The 23,837-nt window shown below is 36.7% G+C and overlaps 1 pseudogene; it reads right to left on the bottom strand.

Moving 5' to 3' along the window:
* Nucleotides 1–5,812: 5,812 nt before the first annotated feature.
* Nucleotides 5,813–8,802, bottom strand: LOC143655421 (olfactory receptor 4F21-like; annotated as a pseudogene).
* Nucleotides 8,803–23,837: the final 15,035 nt, after the last annotated feature.

Below are 23,837 nucleotides of genomic sequence, written 5' to 3'. Positions count from 1 at the left end.
CTTTTGATAAAATATCAAATTACATGGATAGAAGGAATGAACGGTTTATGAAGAATGTTTGAAAACCAAGAATGACTAATAATTATTGCAAGACAAACCAATTGAGGAATTGAGTACTCTAATACTTCCCTCATGCCATTAGCCTTTTGTTGTCATTGGATGCTGTATGTCAGGGGTTGCATTTCATTCTTTTTCTACGTAAGTATCCCATTATTGCAGCACTATTTGTTGAATTTTTGTTTGGTTTGGTTTTTTTCTTTTTACTTTGCTTATTTGTTTGCTTTTGGGAAGTGCATGCACTGGGAATTGAACCCAGTCTCTCACATGGCAGTTGAGAATTCTACCATTGATGTACCCTGAAGTCCCTAATCAGCCGTTTTTACAAACTGTCTGAAACTGATTTATAGATGAGATTGTCATGGGAGTAACAGAGTTCAATAAGTAAACAGTCAGTCAAAATACTTGGACTTTGTATAAATTAAAACTTTGAAACATTTTTGGGCATTTCATCCAGGTACCTGACAAAATGTCTGCCTTGCTTCACTTTGACTAAGTTTGGCCACTCCAAATGAATTCTGAAACATGAACTAATTATAAGGAGATGGATGTTCTGGTGGTCTCATTTAATTCAGAATGAAAAAGGTTGATCATCTTGCAGTGGGAATTATCAAGAACATTGCAATAAGTGGTCAGAGATAATAGAGGGAATAAGATATAATAAGATAAGAAAAGATAATACTTTAAGATGAACATAGTGGATGGAAACAAATGCACTAGATTCCTTTCAGATTTCCAGTTTGCTTTCAATTTCTTTATTGTTTCCTACTCACTTCTTCTGAGTATTCTTTCTATGATTTTCTCAGTGAATTAGACACTTTCATTTTCATTAATTTAAATTCACTCATACTCCCAGCAGTTGATTTCTCACCTATATTTAAATCATTCTGGTCACTGGAGCATAGGGGCAAAGGATTTTGGAAAGGGAATTGACTCTGAGAAGAAAACAGTAGAGAGTTAAGAGGATCATCCCTGACCTAGGGAAAGTTCCAAGGCCGTATCCTCTACTTTGCTGAGCCAAAGGTACTTTAGTGGCTTCTAAGCTCACCATCAAATTCAACATCTTTGAATAAATAAACTTGAAGCTGAAGAATCATGCTGACTGCTTAAGATAAAATGTTTTTGCCCAGTTAAACAAAGATAAAGCATATAAATCAATCACTCCAGGACTCTCACTATGAAAGTAGGTATTCTATCTTTTAAATGCATTTAAAGAATCTAAGTTACTTTTCTCAGCTTTGGAAAATACTATTACTATTATCTTAGCATTACTGAAATGATGTTTGCTTTGATGCGTGAAGTGATTAAGTTTTTTAAAGAGGGAAAGTCCATGCAACATGAACCCATTAATCTAAAGATTTAAGGTACCATTTATAAAGAAGGGGAAGAGTTGGAAAATAAAAGGAGAGAAAGGGAAAGGAATAAAAAAGATTCCTAAATAACAAGAGAGACAAGGGGGATAAAATGATGAACAAAAGAGTCATGGGTGGAACATTGTCCATCTTTGTTCATCCCAACACAGAGGATGCATTATGAACATCTGAGATTGTGAAGTTTGCTTGGGTTTTCATTCACTGTTTTTGGAATATTCTGACAGGAAGGATGGGAAAATAATAGTGCAACTGGAGGAAAAAAGTTGCTGATATGATGAAAAGTTAAGCGTTCAAATACTTAAGTGAATGGATGTGGCAAGAAAGCAGGGAGTGGGGAGTGCAATGGAGTGGGTAGTTGGAGACCATTGGTGTGGTTCAACTAATTAACAGGTGAGGCACCTCTTAAAATAATTTGTAATATAAATTGTAAACAATACTCATAAAAAATAATTCACAAAAACAGAACTTTAGCCTCTAGGCAATATTTTTACTTACCTTAGTTCCAACTTTTATAGCTTTTCATAAATGTAAAATTAAAGTCCATGAGTGCAGGGATCCTCTTTGCCTTGTTCAATGTTTTATTGCCTGCAAAAATGGTGCCTAGCACGTAGGAGTTTGAGAACTATTTGTTGAGTGGACTTTCTAGAGATAAGGTGCAAGCTGTCATAGTAGAAATAAATAAGTTCCACAAATATAAAGAGAAATCGTATTTAATATTACCTTCTCTGGGCTTTCCTTCCTGATGACAATCTAGGTATATATAAAAAGTGAGTATGTAGCTAAGTGAAGAAAGTCCCACCTGTTCTGTTAAAAACATTTGAATTTAGGGTGTATCTCATTGCGGAAATACTGAGAACCTGAGAAAGTGTATTCAGAGAAAAAGACCATATATTCAATGTTTAGGAAACATTGATGATTTCATGAAGTTCCCAGGGACTTTTCAGAAGCCAGGTCCCCAGTAGAATTTGTCATCTTTTCCTATAGGAGATTTAAAGTTTCTAAGTCAATAAGGGCCTGGAGGAGATAGATCTGCAAACATGAAATATTGACACATATTTTATAGAAAACAAAGGATGAAGAAAAGAATTATAGGTTTGTATAGAAGTGAGAAAAAATTTTGAGATTAACTCATCCAATCACTTCATTATAGAGGTAAACAATCCAGTGAGTTTAAATTCTAGCTAGTGAATTCACAGCAATAATTCATAAAGACAGAATCAGAAGTCATACCTCTTATCTTCCAACCCAGTGGTTTTTCTCAATAACATTATATACCTGCTTATTAGAAACAGCTAGAATTATTTATACTTTCATAGAATCATTCTAACCTATTTGGAAGATTCCCAGAGTTCTCATTTCTTTTAAAATGAAATCTGCCTTCTCTCCTTAAAGAGATATTTTGCTTTCTTTCACCAGACATTACTCTTCCCAGTCCCCTTATTTCTTTCTTTGTACAAATGAAAATGAAGTTTAAAACAAGTCAGAGAGCAGAAAAATCAGAAACACACGAATCTTGAAAAATTGTCACACAAGAGAAATTAATCGAAAATATTAAAGGGCTGTGTGGGATTAATTGTATAAGACATAATAGAATTCAGTGATTGAAATTTGAGTATAGGAGAGAGATGGTGTTGACAAAAATGGCAAAATATTTCAAGAAGGAGAAAAAGAAAATATTTGACATAAATATTTCACAGAAGGGTTGTAATTGAAAAGGAGTCAAGAGGGATAGAGACAGGGAGCAGCAGTACCTGCCTGTTCAGTCACAAGATGTGCATTTTTAGAAGGGGGAGTCAGAGAACTTAGTCTTCTTTTCTGTAAATAATCATCATCCTCAAGACAAAGCTATGTATAAGGTTCTTTCTATAGTAAAGAAACTAATTGGCTGCATAGGAGAGTGGCTCACTGTTGCTGCTGAGAAGGCCAATACCCAGCCCATTATTTGTTTCTCTTGGATGTTGATTCTTTGAGTAACACTGGTTTCCCTATGAGAGAATATCAGAAAAATTGTTTGGTGAATGTAGAGGAAGAGGGAAGGTTTGAAGTAATATAATGATTAGCATAAAATAATCACATTATAGAGGCTGATCTTTGGGTATGGATTACTTGGAATGACTGAGAGCAGACGAAAATACATTTGGGGGAATAGACATACCTTCATGTCTAGTGTCAGAGTGAAATCTGAAGAAACAAATCCACCTACCCTGTTATCTATGAGCAATGGCTATAAGTGTCAGATGAATCAGAAAATACCTATTTTTCTATTTTCAAATACAGCAAGTGTTTACCCACGAATATACACTTGTGTTTCCAAACTTTACAGGGCTAGCATGAAGTTCTCTTTGAAAGATTTTGACTAAAAGGATAAAATACTTCCTGATTGGAGTGGGCACTAAATAAAACTTGTATTTTATTGCATCAATTTGTTCAGAAATCTTGGGAAGGTTTATTTGAGAAAAAGTTTGCAGATACAAATATAAAAGAAAACATGTAGGGAGTTACCTAGAGTTATTTAAAATAGAAGCATGTTGATGTGAAAAGGAGATAATCATTTGAAAGAACCTGTGACAAGCCGTTGAGAAATGCCTAGTGCATCTCTTTGTAGGAACTTGGCTTTATCACTGATATATAGATTTAAAAAGTCTGATCTCCAGTTTATCATGGAGACCTGAAAGTGTCAAGGGTCTATTTTGTTTAGAAGTATATTTGTATTGAACTGTATTTCATTTTTACTTGCCCAGAAACAAGTGGAATAACTTACTCAAAACTGGCAGCAGCATGAGGAGTGTTGGCTGATCCCAAACTAATTGTTGAAAAGTAGTGTCATTGCAAAAATTCATAGAGAAGAACAGAAGCTGCAGAAATATCATAAAAAAGAAATTAGAGCAGTTAGATAAATCATAGTATCCATAAAATAAGATAAGTTGCTTAGGAGAAGCACAACTACTCTGAGGGAAGTTTCTCCTGTTTGCCCTCATAGAGGGCTTTTTTTGCAGTACTGTAAACAATTCACTGCCCCATAAGTCATTATATCATGCTAATATGCTCCTGTTCTTTACTCTCAGTGGAAGACTGTAGTTCCAGCATAATGTCACATTAACATGAAGGAGGGAGAATCTAAGCCAGAATAAACTTCTAGAGAGTGGCCAGTCAGGTTTAGAGTATGCTGTAATTTGAGGATCATATCCTGGGGTATGGATCATGGGTTTTCTTAGCAGCAGAGAAGATTCCTGGACTAACAAGGTAGGAGAAGCTACCTGAAAGTACCAGAAAGAGCTGAGACTAATGTTTTACAGCTGTTCAGATGAGACTTGCTCAAGTTATGTATTTGCCTAAGCCTACAAATGGGGCTTATCAGTGGATTTAGCTGCAGGGATTTCAGATGGATAGTGCCAGAGAAAATTAATAGATAACAGAAAAGAAAAAAGAAAAAAAAGAGGTTCTTTAAACACATGCCCTTTGATCAAGTGTAAAAAGGAAGTCCAGACAATATTCATTAGATAATTCATGTTGTAAATTTTTACTGTGTTTACAGTTATCCAAGACTATCAAACACAGTTGTATAAGTTCTGGGTGAGCTTTTGCCTGACCAGAAAACAATAGTCAAAGAAATCAAGCCTTCTAAAACACACCTGTTTGGGAGATTATTTCCCTGTGGAAGAGCTGTTCTCCCTATGCCTTTTTATTTTTGAGAAAAGACCTGGGTTAATTGAATGTTAGAAGTTCTCAGTTTTAGAATAATAGGGAAACACAGAAAACACAAAAAGCTCCAGTCTATAACTGTCTAAAATATTGCTACTATTAGAGAAATTTACTTTATACCTGAAGTTACTCAAACCTAAACACAAAACTAAAATTGCATCATAAACTGACAAAGCTCCTGGTAAAGTCTGAGTGAAAGGATTAGCATAGGTAACACATAATTGATTTTCCTCTCATTCTAATTTAAACTGAAATTAAAATATATACTTTATTGTTTTATGGTTTATCTAAGCTTGCATTTTATCTATTGGATCCCTCAGCTCACTATGAGAAATATTTATCTATCTAATGAAGGACTTATTACCAACTGAAGGTAATTATAAGTAGAAAGTCCCAGAAAATGCTACCTGGAAAATGGTATTTGTATATCAAGTTTACTCCTGGGAATCAGCTCAGTTTTCTATTCTCATCTCCCTTCTCAGTGGAAGTAGATGAAATCAAACTATTTTCTGTGGTTGGCAACTTGTCACCTCTAACTTAAGCTCATTCTCTACAGATGTACTATGTTGTGCTATCTTCCTTACTAGTTTCTCTTACCAGGATAATGATGACAGATATGTGGGTCTCTGTGCTCTTGGTGAGACTTGGCATCATCTTGTATTTGTGACCTGTATCCTTTGTCATGAGGTTCTGCCATGACCCACAATCTTTTTTCCTGATCTTCTCATGGCTTCTTTCATGTCTTCATTTCATAATGTATAGTTGGCAGAATTCAAAACAGGAGTGATAGCAAAATCGACAATGAATAAACACTTACCCAGTGATGTTGCAAGGAAAAGCCACACATAGAGAAACATGCACGGCATAAAAAACAGCATCACCACCGTGAGGTGAGCTGACAATGTGACAAAGCTTTGGATAAATTTCCTGAAGAACATTTGACAGTGAGCAAAATGAAGATATAGGATATAATTAAAGAAAATAAAGTGGCCATGGATATAAATTCACTGTTAGCAATGATTACATAGTCTTGCTTCTAAGTGTCTACACATGCTAGTTTCATGACCCATGAAAAATCATAATAAAAACTATCTCATGATGGTCAGGTAATGGAGAGGCTTACAGATTGCTGTGTGCCTGTCATATGCCATGGCTATGAGTAGCACCATCTCAACTCCTCCCATGACATGCATAAAAAATATTTGTACATGCATTTCGGAAAAGAAATGATGTTGCATTCAGTGAAAAGGTCAGAGATCATTTTGGGAATGGTAGTAGTGGAAAGACCCAGATTTAGAAGAGAGAGATTGGCCAGTAGATAGTACATGGGAAAATGCAAACGACAGTCAATAATAACTGTGAGCACAATGAAGAAGTTCCCCAGGATAATCCCCACACTGAACACAGCAATGAACCAAAAAAAAATGATGAATCTCCCACAAACTTGTTATTCCAATCAATGCAAATTCAGACACGACAGAGTCATTTACTCTATCCACTGGCTCAATCAGTAGAGAAGAAGCAGAATGCAAAAATTAAGGAAGAATTAAAAAATGAGGGCACTACACATTGATGTGCTGTTTGCCCATCCACTATATTCTGGAACAATATGCTGTAAGCAGCAAAATATGAGCTCAGTAAAAACGCTGAGAAAATGAATAGGAGAAATGAGCTCATTAGAAGTTAGATAAGTTAGATAAGAGAGGCAAGGGAAGAAATCACGTGGAAATAATCAGGTAGAGAGGAGGAATTTGGAGGCAAAGAGGTTCATACTGGGTAATATTCCCCTAGCAGTGTGTTTCTCTGCATGGTTATTATACAGTATCTCTCATTTCTTTAATCCTATATATGTCCAACAAAATGTTTTCCATGTCATGCATCTGTATTTGGAATGTTCTATCTCTTTATCACATTAGTCAGCACCCACTCTTAGAGTCCACACTCTCCAAATATTCTTTTACTTCACATCTAAGCAATCTCAGGCATTAATCACACATAGAATAGTGACCAGCCAATGAGAGAAAGAGTGTTGAATCTCAAGGGGCAGCAAAGGCTTAAATAAAATGCAAAGGCTTGTTTCTCTGATATTTTGCAGCATGTATGGTTCCAACCAGTCACATATTGGAAAATTCAACTCACTTTAAACATAGAGTTAGATAGGGAGAATCATTCATTCAATCATCATTCCTCATTCAACATACATTTACAGATCATCAATGTATCAAGCACTGTTCTTGATGCTATAACAAAATCTCTGCCTTTGTGGAGCTTTAATTTAGGGGGGACACATAAAATGTAATAGCAGTAATAAATGAATAAATACATCATGCAGTATTTTTGAAGGTGATAAGTGCTATAAAAAAGAGAAATCAAGCATATATCAATTAAAATTCAAGATCACATTTCTCCATCATATTTCACAGGCCATGTCTATAACAGACTTTATATTGGTTTTAACCTTGCATTGTATTTGTATTGTTACTGAAATGGTTTAAGAGTCTCTGATATTGTTATGGAATGAATGTATTTTGTATATGGGAAAACATACCTTTTTTAGGGTTGAAAGGGTGGAATGTGCTGGTTGGAAAAAATTTATGCACTATAGAAAAGCCATGCACTAATCCTAATCTAATCTTCTGGGAGCAACCATTTCTCTTAAACCCTATTTAGCACTGTATGTGGGAATCTCGATTAGATTATCACCATGCAGATGTGACTCACTCAAGAGTGGGTGTTAAAGTAAGTGTGTCTTGGATCAGTTTTACTGGAATCTTTAAAAGAAGAAGCACTTTGGAAAAAAACAGAGAATGACAAGAGAGAAAGCCGTGAGAATCTGAGAGAGCAGAGAAAGCTGTAGCACCATGAAGCAGAAAATCCACCAGCCAGCAACCTTTGGAGATGAAGAAGGAAAGTGTCTCCTGGAGAGCTAGAAAGGAAGCTAGCAGATGATGCTGTGTTCACCATGTACCTTCCAGCCGAGAGAGGAACCCTGACCATGTTTGCCACCTGCCCTTCCACTTGAGGGAGAAACCCTGAATTTCATCAGCCTTCTTGAATCAAGGTATCTTTCACTGGATACCTTAGATTGAACATTTCTATAGATTTTCTTTAATTGGGACATTTCCATGGCCTAAAAACTGTTAACTTGTGACTTCTTAAATTCCCCTTTTTAGAAGCCTTCTGTTTTTGGTATATTGCATTCCAGCAGCTAGCAAACTAGAAGGAAACACACCCTTAATTCCCAATTAAATTATGTCAATTAAAATAAAAATCACATATGAATAAAGACCAAAATAAAACCTACTTATGAAAAAGTAATACCAAAAATAACATTAAAATTTTGTTGTATATTCTATTTCAATTTGCATATATTTTAAGACAGTGGCAATGAGGTATTTTTTTATTACTTGAATATTTTTATTCAATGACTTATTATGGACTTCTTGCCTAATAAAAGACAAATGATTGCAAGTTAAACCACTGCAAACTGTATGAAGCAAAGTACTGTGGCTGTCCTTTTCATCACTGTATCCCCAACATCTACCACTGTTGCCCATTAAGTAATTGTTGAATAAAACCATAAATAAGTAAAGACCAAAAACTGGCACATTGTTTGAGTTTGCATTGTTTTAATTACCAATTTCAGAGACATAGCTTGTGTATTGGTCATTCGTATTATTTATTTTTTTGAAATGCCAGATTGATCTATTGTTTATAGATTTGAACAGTTATAATATTCTGCATGTTCAGTAAGTATCAATGCCTTGTCATACATGGGGTACAAATAATTCTTCGTAAAGTGTAATTTTCCTCTACCTAACTTTCTAGAATGCTATGACAATTACCATAAAATAAGTTGGCTTAAATTTGGTAATTTATGGGCTCATGGAGGGAACTAAGAAAAGTCCATCAACAAGGTAATGCTTCCTCAAAGATAGAGGCATTCGAGTGCCACTGCCAGTGATGCTGGAGTCCCTTGGGTTTCCTGTCACATGGTGCTGCACATAGTAACGTCTTCTCCTTTCCCTTCCAGTTCCTGATGACCTGTGACTACTGGTAACGCCTCATGACTTTCTTTCCTTTGAAGGTCTCCAGTACTAGGATTTAGACCCATCACAGTTCAGTTGGCCACTCTTTAACTAAAATTAACACCCTCAGAGTCTTATTTATAATCATTTTACACCCACAGGAAATGCATTAAGATTAAAACATGTTTTTTTTTTTTTCCGGAGTACATAACTCAATCTGCATAGCTTTACTTTCTGACAATTTAATCTATCAGGCTTCTTTTTTAATGTTCTTTTCTTTTGTTACCTTGCATAAAAAGTCATACTTTACCCCAAAATTGAAAATATTTCACCTTTTATATTTTACAGTGATTTGTGCTGCAATTCTAAAATGTTTTGCTCCAATTAATTTGTTTAAAATACAAGTGACTTATACTTGTGTGCTTGCAGAATCCAACCTTTTATTTGTTTGTTCAAATTTTTTACTTATTTGAACACAATGTAGGGATGTTTTCCTCTGTGTTTTGAGAAACCATGCAGGATGAAATTTATCTCTTTTTCTGGACTCTCTTCACTATTCTAATCCTTGTATTTTTAGTCTTCATTCAGAAGCACAGGCTTTTTACTTCAGCTCCTTCCTTATTGCTAATTAATTAGTTTCATAACCTGAAATTTGACTTTTTTGTCATTTCCGTAGCACACAGATATCTTTTCTATTTTATGTTTGGGGAAAGCAAAAACAGCAACCAACCTTTAATACCTGCTGCTTAATCTAAAAGAGATATATTGATTGTAGTCAAACAGATTGTTTACAACAGGATTATATAGACTGTCAAATCCAAAATTACAAGTCTTGGAAGACTAAGACTAATCAGCCCTCATCAAGAATTTCATCTTCTACCACTGCCACTGCCACTGCTCATTCAGTTCATAAGGCTGGAAAAGGCGTGGACTTAATTCCCCAGTGCTTTCCTTTACCACTAACTTAATACTTAGGTTCCAGGCATCTGAAAGGGGACAACTGAGAGTCAAAGAATCTACATAGTCTCTTGGTGTGCATAGCAACGTTGCTTCATGGGTGTCCACAGTGGAAGGAAGCTAATTATTCTCTACTGGAAAATTTCCCTTCCCTCTCTCACTTTCATATTTTTGAATTGATTTCTTTCAGGACTCCCTTCCAAAGTAGAATATCTGCCACTCAAATTTTTTCTCTCAGTCTTTTGGTAAGTAATACAAAAAAGGACAACAAATTTACAGTTATTTTGAACCTTATTATTAAACTGATTTATTTGAAAAATAATCAAAATATGAAGATTAAAATATCCTTTGGCAGTCATTGATTCTCTCTATATGAATATTTTACTTAGTACAATAGATTTACTGCTCCCCGATGATAATGGTGATAGCCTCATGTTCTACTGATGAAGCAGAAACAGTTTTAAGACGGTAGATGATGAATTTATTCTAGATAAGTTAAATTTGCGATTCCAAAGTGTAGATGCACAGCTTGGAGTTCAAAATCTCTCAAAAGAAATGTTGTCACAGAAATCTAGCAAAAGATTTCTTTTTGCTCAATCTTTTTACCCTGTCTTTATTTCTTTGTTCCTTAAAATATAGATTGCAGGATTCAAGAGAGGTTGATAGCAAAATCCACTATGAACAGATTTTTATCAATTGATCATGTGGGAGATGGCCACACATAAGGAAATGTGCATAGAAGGAAAAACAAAATAAGCACAGTGGTATGAGTTGACAAATGTGGCAAATGCCTTGGATAAATCCTCTGAAGAATGTTTCCAGATGGTGACTGAAACAAAGATATAGAAAATGATCAGTAGGAAGAACGTGCCCTTGAGCATACATTCACTGTTGTCAGAAATGATAAATTCACATGTGTATCCATCTATGCATGCAAGTTTTATGATCTTGGGGAGCCACAGTAAAAGCTGTTTTTACAAAATGGCAAGTTTATAACAGAAGCCCAGTTACCCAGGCAGTGACTACAAATGAAATGTGTTTTATTATTACATGATATTCAAGTAGTGAAGAGGCTTGCAGATTGCTGTGTTCCTGTCAATCACCATGGCTATGAGAACCACCATCTCCACTCCTTCTATGGTGTGAATGAAATGTGTCTCTACCATATAGCCTTGGGGAAAAATCACTTTATATTCATTTATAAGATCTGTAATTATCTTGGGGATTGTGGTAGAAGAAAGGCCTACATCAATGAGGGGCAATTTAGCCAGCAGAAAGTTCATGGAGGAATATAAGTGGGAATCAAAAATCACTAAAAACAAAATCAAAAGGTGTCCCAGGAAGATCCCTAAATAGAGCAAAAAGCATGTCAAGATGAGGGCAGATTTTGTCAGTTAAGAACAAGAAAGGGCCTGCAATACAAACTCAGTGACCACACAGTCATTTTGTAACCCATCAACTGGGACAAAAGAGCTGGTATTCAAGTGACCTGAGGAAGAAATGGAAAATAATAAATTTCAAATTTTAATGTTAATAGGTAGGGAACTTTGCAAAATCAAATGTAATTCGATGTGGAAATCTTGGAATTATTTTCTCTAAAAAATAGTGAAATATATCAGTTACTACCATATTAAGAAAAAGGATTAAAAAGAATAGTCTAGAAAATTTGAACAAAAACACAGTTAAGATTTATAGAAACATATCTACAGAAATTTAGTATATGATAAAGTAGGCATTTTAAATATGTAAAATATTATTCAATAGTTGTATTTAATAGTTATTATTCAATAGTTGTATTTAATAGTTGTTAGGTAAGTAGCTCAACTCTAAAGCAAATCTTTGTTATCCTCTAACTGTATTAAATATTATAAAAAGTGAAATCTAGTAAATTGAATGTTAAATATGATAAGAAGATAAGTATGAACTATTCTATATAAATTGGAGATGAAGAAGACCTTTCTATGTTTCATCGTATGTCTGGAAATTAGATTTCCTTTCATATCTTTTTCCTTTACCAGATAAGAAAATGTAAACCCAGTGTTGTGAAATCAGTTCATTTTATTCTTAGCTGATAGAAACATCAGGTGGTACATATTCCAAAGGATAATTTGCCAATGCCATTGCCTAAAATTAACTATAAGCACATATTTGAACAATAACATATTTCAAAAAATTATTCATGTCATTGTTGGAAACAAATTAATTGTCTAAGGCACTGATTAAGTAAGAAAGATGGTAACTTTATACAATATTGGTTTTAAAAATAATTATAAGATTTAAACTACTTAAATACATACATATATGAAGTCATTGAATTAAAAAAATCATAAAACAGTAGAAATATATTATTTAGACTTTATATCACCATGTTTCCAAGTTGTGGGATATTAGGCAACTTATCTTTTTTCTTAATGTTAACCTTTATTTTCTATTTTTTAAAATAGATATACACATTTAAGAATTTTTAAGAAGTTTAGAATGTACTGGAGGAAATAGGAAAAATTAATAACAAAAATTTTCAAAGCAGTAATATAATATTTTGGTTAAGAAGTATAGTGCTTGGGTTAAAAAACCTGGGTTTCCATTCCCATCTTGATTTCTGAACCACGTGTCTTTGAGTGAGTTGTTTCATTTCTTTATTTTCAATTTCCTCATCTGTAAAATAAGCATAATAATAGTACTTACCTCGTGGCACTGTTGCAAAGATTAAATGAGTTAATATTTTTAAAACATCAGGTATACTCTAGCTATGTAAATACTCAATGAGGTTTTTTGTTTTTTTAATACATATTGTGATGGACGTCTGAGAAAATGTTGGAATTGGGTGGATTGCATTCAATCCTGCTCCATGGGACAAGATAGGGGATGGGGAGAGAATTTCAGAACTGTGGTCCCAGATTGGTGAGGGATTCTTGGGGAGGAGAGAGGCAGGGGGATCAGGGTGGGGAGAAAAGTGTGGTTTGAATTGGAGGCGATGGTGGCACATGGGGAGGTGCAGATTGGAGGGGATTCAACTCCCTCCACTCCAGCCTGTCCTAGCTATTGTCTGGGTAAATCTCCCCATGTGGTTATGAAGCTGGTGGTACTCATGTGGAGCCAGAAAGTGGGCCTGACTGTCTACTGTAAAAAGCCGGGCATTTGGACACTGTGAGGTGCCACCAATGGCTGAGCTGTTGGACATGGTGTGTGGTGGATTCAACGGTGCCAGGTGCTGTGGGTTGGCTACTCCCCTTTGGGTGCTTCTGTGGCTCTCCCACCCCATTCCACGACCAGCTGCCCTACTGACATGGACTGGGAGCAGTCACCCTGCCATGTATGCCAGCTTCCCAGCTGGCCATTGCAATCAAGTGGGGAAGGCCTGAGGAGGGGAGGAACCTCAGGAATGTTACCTGTTAGTGAGACCTAGGTGTTTCTCTTTCTTTTTTTTTTTGCTTTTAGTAAATAAATATTTTTCTATTTACATTCTTTTATTAGTATTATTTTTATTTCAATTTATATATAGTTTTTATGTGTTTATATTTTCTATTTTATTTTATGTTATTATTAGTATTTTAAATTCTTTTCTTTTCTTTGTGTGGGCACCAGTCTTAGTTCATCCCCAATATATCTTGGGGTGTCTCCTTCTGTCTTTGGGGCCTACTACTGTTGAAGCATGTTTTTTCTTTCATATTTTCATTTTATTTTACTTTATGTTTTGATTTTAGTTTAATTATGTATCTATAGACAGAGACAGATAGATAGATAGATAGATAGATAGATAGATAGATAGATAGATAGATGATAGATAGATAGATAGATAGATAGATAGATAGATAGATAGATAGATGATAGACAGACAGATAGATAGATAGATTTTGGGTGCATGGGCCAGTAATTGAGCCTGGGTTCCTCTGTTTGATGAGTGGATGTTCTGGCACAGAAATATCAGTGCACCACTGCCTAAGCCCCAGTAGAACTTTCCTTCCTATAAGAAATCCAGTCCTTGGTTTGGCAGGAATTACTGAAAAAGGAAACCTTCAACACAAAACCACATAATTACAAAACTTTAGGTTATTGCAAAATAACTTGAATAAGATAATCAAATGCCCCAAACATGACAGAAAATTACCAAGCGTGTGAAGATCCAAACAGAAATGGCCCGGCCAAAGAACCAAATGAAAACTCCAGAGGGAGCACAGAATATGGAACTACTCATGAATGTTTATTTGTGTCCTCTTTCTTTTTTCTTGTAGTCTAACAAAGTTTCCATCAATTTTATTGATTTTCTCAAAGAACTAACTTTTGGTTTTGTTGATTCTTTCTATTCTTTTATTGTTTTACAGTTTGTTTGTTTCTGCTTTAATCTGTTATTTCTCTTCTTTTATTTGCTTTCAGGAGAGTTTGCCATTCTTTCTCCAAATTCTCCATGTGAGCAGTGAAGTGTTTGATTTTTGCGCATTCTTATTTTTCATGTAGGCATGCAGGGCAATGAATTTCCCTCTCAGCACTGCCTTTGTTGCATCCTATAAGTTCTGATATGTCATGTTCTCACCACTTGTCTCCAGATATTTATTGATTTCTCTAGCAATTTCTTCACTGACTGACTGATTATTTAAGAGTGTGTTGTTTAATCTCCATATATTTGTGAAAGCACTGGTGCCTTGGTGATTATTAATTTCCAGTTTTACTCTACTGTGCTCAGAGAAAGTGTTTGGGATAATTTCAATCTTATTAAATTTATAAAGACTCATTTTTTGGTTCCCGCATATGGTCCATCCTGGAGAATGTTCTAAGTGCACTACAGAAGAATATACATCCAGTTGTTTTGGGTGTAATGGTCTATATACATCTATTAGGTCTAATTCACTTATCACATTATTTAGGTTCTCTATTTCTTTGTTGATCCTCTGTCTGGTTGTTCTATCTATAGCAGAGAAGTCTCCCACTATTATTGCTGAAACAACTATAGCTCTCTTCAATTTGCCAATGTTTGCCTCATGTACTTTGGAGCTCTTTGACTGGAAGCATAAACATTAATGTTTGCTACTTCTGCTTGGTGAATTGTCCCTTTTATTACTATGTAGTGACTTTCTTTGTCTCTTATGATGTCTTTAGAGTTAAAGTCTATTTTATCTGATATTAGTATATCTACTCCTGTTTTCCTTTGGCTACAGCCTGCATAGAGCATCTTTTTCCATCCTTTCACTTTCAATCTATCTGTGTCCTTGGGTTTAAGATCCTTCTCTTATATGCAGCATATAGCTGGATTATATTTCTTAATCCATTCTGTCAATCTGTATCTTTTAATTGGTGAGTTTAGTTCATCCTCATAGTTATTACTGTATAAGCTCTTCTTGAATCTACCATCTTATCCTTTAGTTTTTACCTGTCAGATATATACATCCTTTTCCCTCTCTTTTTATCCTTTAAACTACCATTACTATACTCTTCAATTCTGTGCTCTTTTCCAGGCCTCACTGTCCTGTCTTCTTTTTTGTTCCAGCTAACAGGAGTTCCTTTAGTATTTCTTGTAGGGTAGTCTGCTGTGACGAGTTATTTCAGTCTGTGTTTGTTCTTGAAGATTTTAACCTCTCCCTCAACTTTGAAGGAAACTTGGGTGGTTAAAGAATTCTTGGCTGGAAGTTTTTCTCATTCAGGATCTTAAATATATCATAGCACTGCCTTTTTGCTCCCATGGTGCCTGCTGAGTAGTCCCAACTCAGTTTTATGTGTTTTCCCTTGTAGGTAGCAGATCACTTTTCTTGTGCTACTTTCAGAACTTTCTGTTTCTCGTCAATATTTTACAGTGTAATTAGTATGTGATTAATAGGATACTAATCACACTGTAGGCCTATTTGGATTTATTCTTAGATTTCACTGGGCCTCTTTGATTTGCATATTTATTTCTGTTATGAGAGTTTGGAAGTTTTCCCCAATTAAATGTTCAACTAACTTTCCCAGCCCTTTACTATTCTCTTCTCCTAGAACACCAATGATTCTTATTCTTGTGCATGTCTGTCATTTCCTAAGATCCAGTTCCATTTTTTTAATCTTTCTTGCCATTTGTTTTTTTGTGTGCTTTAGTTCAACTGTTCTGTCTTCTAGCTCACTTATTCTTCCTTCTAATTCTTTGAATCTGCTAACATGTGTCTCTAGTATATTTCTAACTTGGTCTGCTGTATCTTTCATCTCTGTGGGATCTGCTAGTCTTCTATCTAGTCTTTTGAATTCTTCTTTATGCTCTTCTAGTGGTTGCTTCCTTTGGGACCAGAGCTCAAAGGATATTAGGGAATGATGAGAAAGAGACAGGATCAGGGGGTCTGAAGATCAGTGATAACAGACAACAGACAACTTTATTATTAACCAGATCCTGCTTATATGCTGCAGGATGACAAAAGGCATGCATGCATTTCCTAAGGGAACAGAGTAGTTATCTTTCAGTGCTGTTCCCTCATACTTAAGATAACCATTTGGGGTAAACAAATATTCTCTTCCTCCCAGACTGTCTTTCATAAATCAAATAACATAAAGCAGATTACAATCTCCACAGTTTACTGTGGACACCACCCTAATGTCATCTACTCCCAACAAATTCAGCAGGTCTTCTTTTAATCCTACCTCTTACACTAATGTCTTCCAGATGTTCTTTATTTCTTTATATTCTTTATAGCAGCCATACAGCCTGTAGTTGTAAAAGTATTTCTAGATTTTGAGACACTGAGCTATATTTGTATCAGCTGGTATTTCCCTGGAACTTTGAAAAACTCTGTAACACCTAAGACCTAAAAATGAATTGCTACTGTCCCTAAAGTTAGCAGAGCTATATTATAATAACAATTAAAGTAGACAAAAAAAGATCAGGCCTCTATTAAAGTTAAAAATGATACCAACTTGGCTGGGTCTAAGGTAAATCAAAATACAGAGTAAAATATGTGAATGCATGTATTCCAGAACTTTACCTATTATATGAGACCAAAGGCAGAGAAGTTAGTACATCATAAACTAAATCAGCCTGCTTGGGCAGCTCATTTAAACAACACAAACTCTTGGAGTCCAGAAAGGGAACAAGGTACTGTAATTCTGTATGGCTTAATGTAATCCCAAGATACATCTCAGACTATGGTGCGATGATCATTTAAAAATATTGATAGAGTTTCTTGAGGGTCCAAAGGGGGGGATAATTATGGCCTGTTAACTATTAACCATTCCCATATGGAAAACCTGGGTACTCTCTCAAACATTAAGGATACTGAAGAAAATAAGCCAAGCCCCTGATTTTGAGGCTTGCCTTTATGAAACTTATTTCTGTAGGTGATAAAGTAAAACTACCTGTAATAAGGCCTGAGAATTACTTCCAGAAAACCTCTATTGTTGTTCAGATGTGGCCTCTCTCTCTCTAAGCCCAATTCAGCAAGAAAATTCCTTACCCTCCCCACTACAGGGCATTCAGGAAAATCTTCCTGACAACATGAGGCATGACTTCTGGGGATGAATCTGACCTTGGCAATGTGGGATGGACAATACCTTCCAGACCAAAAGCAGGAAAAGAAGTCTAATAAAATAAGGCATTAGTGACCTAGAGAGATCAAATAGACTCAAGATACTATTCTAGAGACTACTTTTATGCAAACTTCAGTTAGAAAGTTCTAATTAGCATGGTTTGCAAAAGCCCAACCAACATCACTCCTGTTGACTCTTATGAATACCTCAAGCTCAAACTGAGACTCTATAAAGGCTTCATGCCATAAGTTTGCTTTCCTAGAATCTATAATCCCTGGAAGATTCCTAGGTAAGATGCATCCTGAAACTAATAGGGACTAGTGTCTCCAAGATTATTGATTGATAATTATATTACCCTGTGCTTTACTGTTGATATCCCTTCTCAACATAAGTCTAGAGTCATTGTTACTTCTTGCTCAGTAGTTCCAATCAGCATGAGATCATCAATACAACGGACCAATGTGATGTCTTGTGAGAGGGAGAAACAATCAAGATTCCTGTGGACAAGATCGCAACATAGTGCTGGAGAGTTGATACACTCTTAAAGCAGGACAGTGAAGGTATACTGCTGGTCTTGGAAGCTGAATGCAAACTGTTTCTGGTGATACATACTGACAGCTATTGAGAAAACAACATTTGCCAGATCAATAGCTGCATGCCAGCAACCAGGTAATATGTTGATTCTCTCAAGTAATGAGACAGGAAATCTGGAAAGACAGCTGCAATTTAACTCACCACCTGGTTAAGTTTATGATAACCCATGGTCATCCTCCAAGTCCCATATGTTTCTGCACAGGACATATAGGAGAGATTTGAATGGAGATGTGATGGGAATCACTACCCCCGCATTCTTCAAGTACTTAAGAGTGGCACTAATCTCTGCAATCCCTCCAGGAATACAGTATTGCTTCTGCTTCACTATTTTACTGTGTAGGTAGGGAAAAGTTTTAATGGATGCAACTTGGTATTTCTTACCATAATAGCCCTCAATACATGAGTCACAGAACCAATGTGGGGATTCTGCCAGTTTCTGGCTATGTTTATTCCAATTATGTATTCTAGGAACTGAGGAAATGATCAAATGGGTCTGAGGACCTGCTGGACACACTGTGAGACAGATCTGAGCTAAAACTCCATCGATCACTTGACCTTCATAAGCTCCTACTCTGATGTATAGATGAGTGATGTCTTGGTTTTCCTGTAATTAGTGTCACTTCTGAGCAAGTGCCCAGTTATCCCTGATATATCTAACACTTATTTCTCCCCAGTGCACAGTCACCCTGGTAAAAGACTGCACATCTCCTTGGGGAGAAGATTAATAGTATAAATATTGGGAAGTGTTGAAGTTTCCTTCCCCAAGGGTACACAGCCTTCCCCTCATTCAAGGGTCTCTAAATCTGTAAACTGTCTCAAGTTTGGGAATTGGTTAAGAGGCCATGACTCTGTTTTTGTAATTCAAGTTAGACTTCTATTCACTTGACCTAGAATTCTAATTCTTACACAACTCAAACAAGAATTTCATAGACTACCCATCTATTCTACTTCTCTGTACCTCATGATCTACTAGCCTATGCAATAGGTCTTTGTGAGTCAGATTATTTTGACTGATGCTTTATGTCTGCTGTTGTTTATGATAGCCACACTCACCTTGTCTATTGTGGTTATGTAGCCACATAGGTTCTGCCAATTCAGGATCTGATCATCCCCAGGATTCTATCCCCAGATTTCCAGTTCAATGACAGCTGTTATGACAGTAATTTTTGACCGAGAGAGATGGGTGACTACAGAGCACTGCAGGGATGATGGAGATAGCCTGAAGTATTCATTTCTCAAGGTTCTGGTGAAAGATGTGTCCTCTGGACATTCCTAGGGTCTATGGGCAGAATTTTCTTGGTAAATCCACTCTAACATTCTAATCTTGCTAAGTCTCTGGATTCAATCAACTACATTATACCAGTGGAGTTCTGAAACTTCAACCTCAGGGATATGCCTGGCCATCTCTTGACCCATGTTTCAGCCAAACATCCAAATAAACTGTTAGCAACCATTCTAACCCCTCAAGCTACAACATTGAATGCAGAACTTCTGTGTAATGGACTCATATCAATAAATTCAGCTTGATCCAACTTCATATTCCTTCCACCGTTATCCCACTACAATTCCTTATATTTCTATCTATATAGACTGTAAAACTCATACAGTTCTTTTGGAGTACAGCATATGTTCTCATGGGTCATACTTTGCACCTCACCTTATGGGCCTGTTGGGGCTTTAGTCTAGTTATAGGTCTTGAAGCAAAACGGGTGGTGGGTGTGGGTGATGAAAAGAAATAGAAATGTCTTTCAAGCCAATTACCTAGGGTATTCCATTGCAGTTTCATCAAGTGAAACAGAATTAGTTGCTCTGGACAGAGGAGTGAGGATTATTTCCCCAAGGGAGGTGGTTACAGGGTTAGCAGGCACTGAAGGGTTAAACTTGTTAAGCTGGGGTTGGATGGCAGAACACTCTGAGCAGACCTGAGGCTGAGAAACTATTTCCTTAAGGCAGGCTGGGGGTCAGGAAGCTCTATTCTATGGACAGTCCATTAATGTTCTATCTACCAAAGGCTCAGCAGATTCCACGGTTCCTGTCTCTCCATAGCCATCATTATCAAGCCATCTATCACCATCCCATGTTTTAGGATTCCATTGTTTTCAAATCAAATCCTTTAATTTAACAGAAGACATCCTGTAAAGTTGAGATTTTAGTTTATGTGAATATGCTACTCACACAATGAAGCTCTGTGTCTAGTTTTCAGAGATCTCAGGTTTGCCACCACAGAAAATAAGATTTTCTCTCAGGGCACACACTGAAACTTTTACATCATTCATATGGCACTTAACAAGCAAATTTGAAAACATCAGCTCATCCCTTTCCTTTATCACTGTAACCAATATATGTAACAACAACCAGTCAACCTCACTATACCTCATAATTCCACAAAACTCTCTAAAGTGTCAGGTCTCAGAAAAAGAAACTTTACAAATAAAAGGGACCTTTTTGACCCAGGGTCCCCTCAGCTTCTTTTGGCAGAACCAGATGTGGCAGTAAGATGAATGATCACCAGTCATGCTGGTACCACACCCAGCAGAAGGTGAATGAAGCAAGACCAAGTATGCAGTTAAGATAAATAGTCATAGGCATATAGTCAAGGCCTTTTCCTGTTTGATGACCCTTGATGGTACATGCAGTTGCATATCAAAGGAAAGTAGCATGTCAGAACCCCATCAACCAATCAGATCATACGTTAGCAAACTCCTATCCAATAAGGGGACAGAACACCACCTAGCAGGCACCCTCCTCTCCCAGCATGGTTTTCTTCTGAAAATGCAGCTCTCAGAAAGAGATCCAGAGCCATTTTTTTTCCTTTCGATGGCTCCCACCTGCTTTCTTCCTGCTTTCTGTTATGCTTTGACTCGCTGTCCTGTCTGGATTCCTTAATGACACCAACCCAACACAAAGGTGTCAAAAACCTCACCGGAGCCTTGCCTCATTTAAGCATACAATTAATAGAACCTAATGACAATATTTTGAGTATCTCTTTTGCCAATTCAACCCATGGACTGTCAGTGCCATCTTGATTATTGGAAACAGAGACACTAGTGTCTCTGAGTCTAGTAAGAGTAGAAAACCAATTTTAAAAACCCTATTTTAAGACTCTGTTTCTCAAGAACCACCCCCAGTACTAAGATGTGTTAGCCAGTGTTCTCTAGAGAAACAAAACTGACAGAAGAGATCTATAAATATGAGATTTATAAAGTTGTCTCATGCAACAATTGGAATGGAAGGGTCCAAAATACATAAGGCATGCTGTGAAGCTGGCAGCTCTGAGAAAATTCTGCATGAACTCTACAGGAGAGGCTCACTGGCTGAAGAAGCAGTGAAAGAGCATCATCTCTCTTAAAAGCCCCTGACTGACTGTATTATCACCTTGGTGGAAGATTCACCTTAGTTGATTACAGATGTAATCAGCCATTGATACAATCAAAGGACTGATGATTTAATATACCAGTCTTTCAGTTTAACAGCCAACCATGAAATATGCTTGCAGCAACAGTGAATGCAGTGCTTTCCTGACCATAAAACTGGGCATAATCATTTAGCCAAGTTGACATCAGAACCTAACCATCACAGTCTCCAAAGCTGAGATCTCTTGAACTGCCAATAAAATGCAGTCTTTGAAATTCTCCTGTGTAGGCCAGAGCAAGTTTAGCATCTTTTAGTTCTCTCTTCTGCCAGCTTTCTCTGAGGTGGGCTGCAACAATGTCTTCTCTCAAAGCTGGGCTTCAGCCGTCTGATGCTAGCAATCAAAACTGTGATCAGCTGTCATCCTTGCACATCTTTGTTTTTGTGGAATCTTTTTTTTTTATGTCCCCATTTTTTCACCACTGAGCTAGCAGGTGGCCATATCTCACAGCACCTATTGTGAAGGTGAGGGGAGGTCACTAGGAACTGCAGTGTGGAGAAAGAATTATACTGGTCTTCATTTTAATTGACCAGCCTCTTCTTCCTACTCTTTCCTAGAAGCTGCACAGTGTTCTTTTGGCCTCTAGATTCTCAAAATAGTTGTTGAAGACTGTTGCTGCCTGTTTAATATTGGTTGTGTTGGAAGGACTGAATCCTAAGGCATCCCATTCTGCCATCTTTCCACAATCCACTCAAATAAATCCTTAAAATTTCGTCCTTAAATGTTGTGCCAGTTTGAAAGGATTATGTGCCCTAGTAAAGCCATGCTTCAGTGCCGATATGATCTTGTGTGAGTAGCCCTTTCTTTTAAACCCTATCAGAACTATATGTTGGAAACTTGACTAGATTATCCCACTGAGATGTGACTTGTCCAATTGTGGGTATTAACTCTGAAAAGAGGGAGATGTGACACCACCCATCCTAGGTAGAACTTGATTAGTTTACTGGAATCACTTCAAAGAGGAAGATTTTTGGAGAAAGCTGGAGAATGATGACAGAACCATAAGAACTACAAGAGCCCATATAGCCAGAGACCTTTGGAGGTGAAGAAGGAAAATGGCCCCAGGTGACATTCATGAAACAAGAAGCCTGGAGAGAAAGCTAGTAGATGCATGTTCACCATGTGCTTTACATTTGAGAGAGAAACCCTGAATGTCATTAGCTTTCTAAACGAATGTATTTTTCAATGGATACCTTACCTTGGACATTTCTATAGCCTTATTTTAATTTGGACACTTTCACAGCTTCAGAACTGTAAACGTGCAACTTGTTAAATTCCACTTTTAGAAAATTGCTTCATTTCCATTGTATCACATCCCAGTAACTAGCAAACTGGAACCGATTTTGGTACCAGAGAAATGGGGTGCTGCTGTGGTTTGAAAATACCAAATGTGTTGGAATGGCTTTTTAAAGGGATAAGGGGAAGAGTCTGGGAGAGTTGTGAGAAGCTTGATAGAGAAGGCCTAAAATGTTTTGAAGAGACTGTTGATAGTAATGTGGACTCTAAGGATGCCTCTGGCTAGTCGTCAGACAGAAACGAGGCATGTGTTATTACAAACTGGAAAGAAGGCAATCCTTGCTTTAAAAATGACAGATAATCTGGCAAAATTGACTTGTGGCTTTGGCTGGAAGGCAGATTTTAAAAGTTATTAACTTGGATTTTTAGCAAAAGACATTTCCAAATTAAATGTGGAAAAAGAAGCCTGGTTTCTCCTCACAGTTTATGGTAAAATATGACAGGAAAGAGATAAATTGAGAACTGAACTCTTGGGTACAAAGAAACCAGAAGTTGATGTACTGAAACATTCTGGGCTTCCAGGAATACAGACCTCAGAGAATGGTGCTCCATTTGAAAATTTAATCAAAAGTGGATCCAGTCAGTCATTTCAGAAAAATCCAGGATTGGAAATGGAGTCATCCAGGAATGATTTGTGGAAAGTCCTTTTGTCTGGTGGGCATGATCCAAGGCTACTGCATAGAAAGCCAACAAGAATGTTTTGGAATCTGTATAGACAGAACCACTTGCAGTCTGGATGGACAGGGACAGAAAAGGGACCCATTGGGGCAAAAGTAGCTCCAGAGCAGAACTATGGAAACTTAAGTCTAAAGTCAAGAAACCTCAGGCCAGGAAATCAGACACACCCAAGCACTTGGAGAGGGTGAGTTTGCCCCAAAGGTAGAGGACAGGCCTTTCACCTTATTGTGTAGAACATTTGTGCTGCCTTAGAGGGTGGAG

This window comes from Tamandua tetradactyla, chromosome 14 (assembly GCF_023851605.1).
Source record: "Tamandua tetradactyla isolate mTamTet1 chromosome 14, mTamTet1.pri, whole genome shotgun sequence".
Classification (NCBI taxonomy): domain Eukaryota; kingdom Metazoa; phylum Chordata; class Mammalia; order Pilosa; family Myrmecophagidae; genus Tamandua; species Tamandua tetradactyla.
This window is presented reverse-complemented; position numbering and strand designations above follow the sequence as displayed.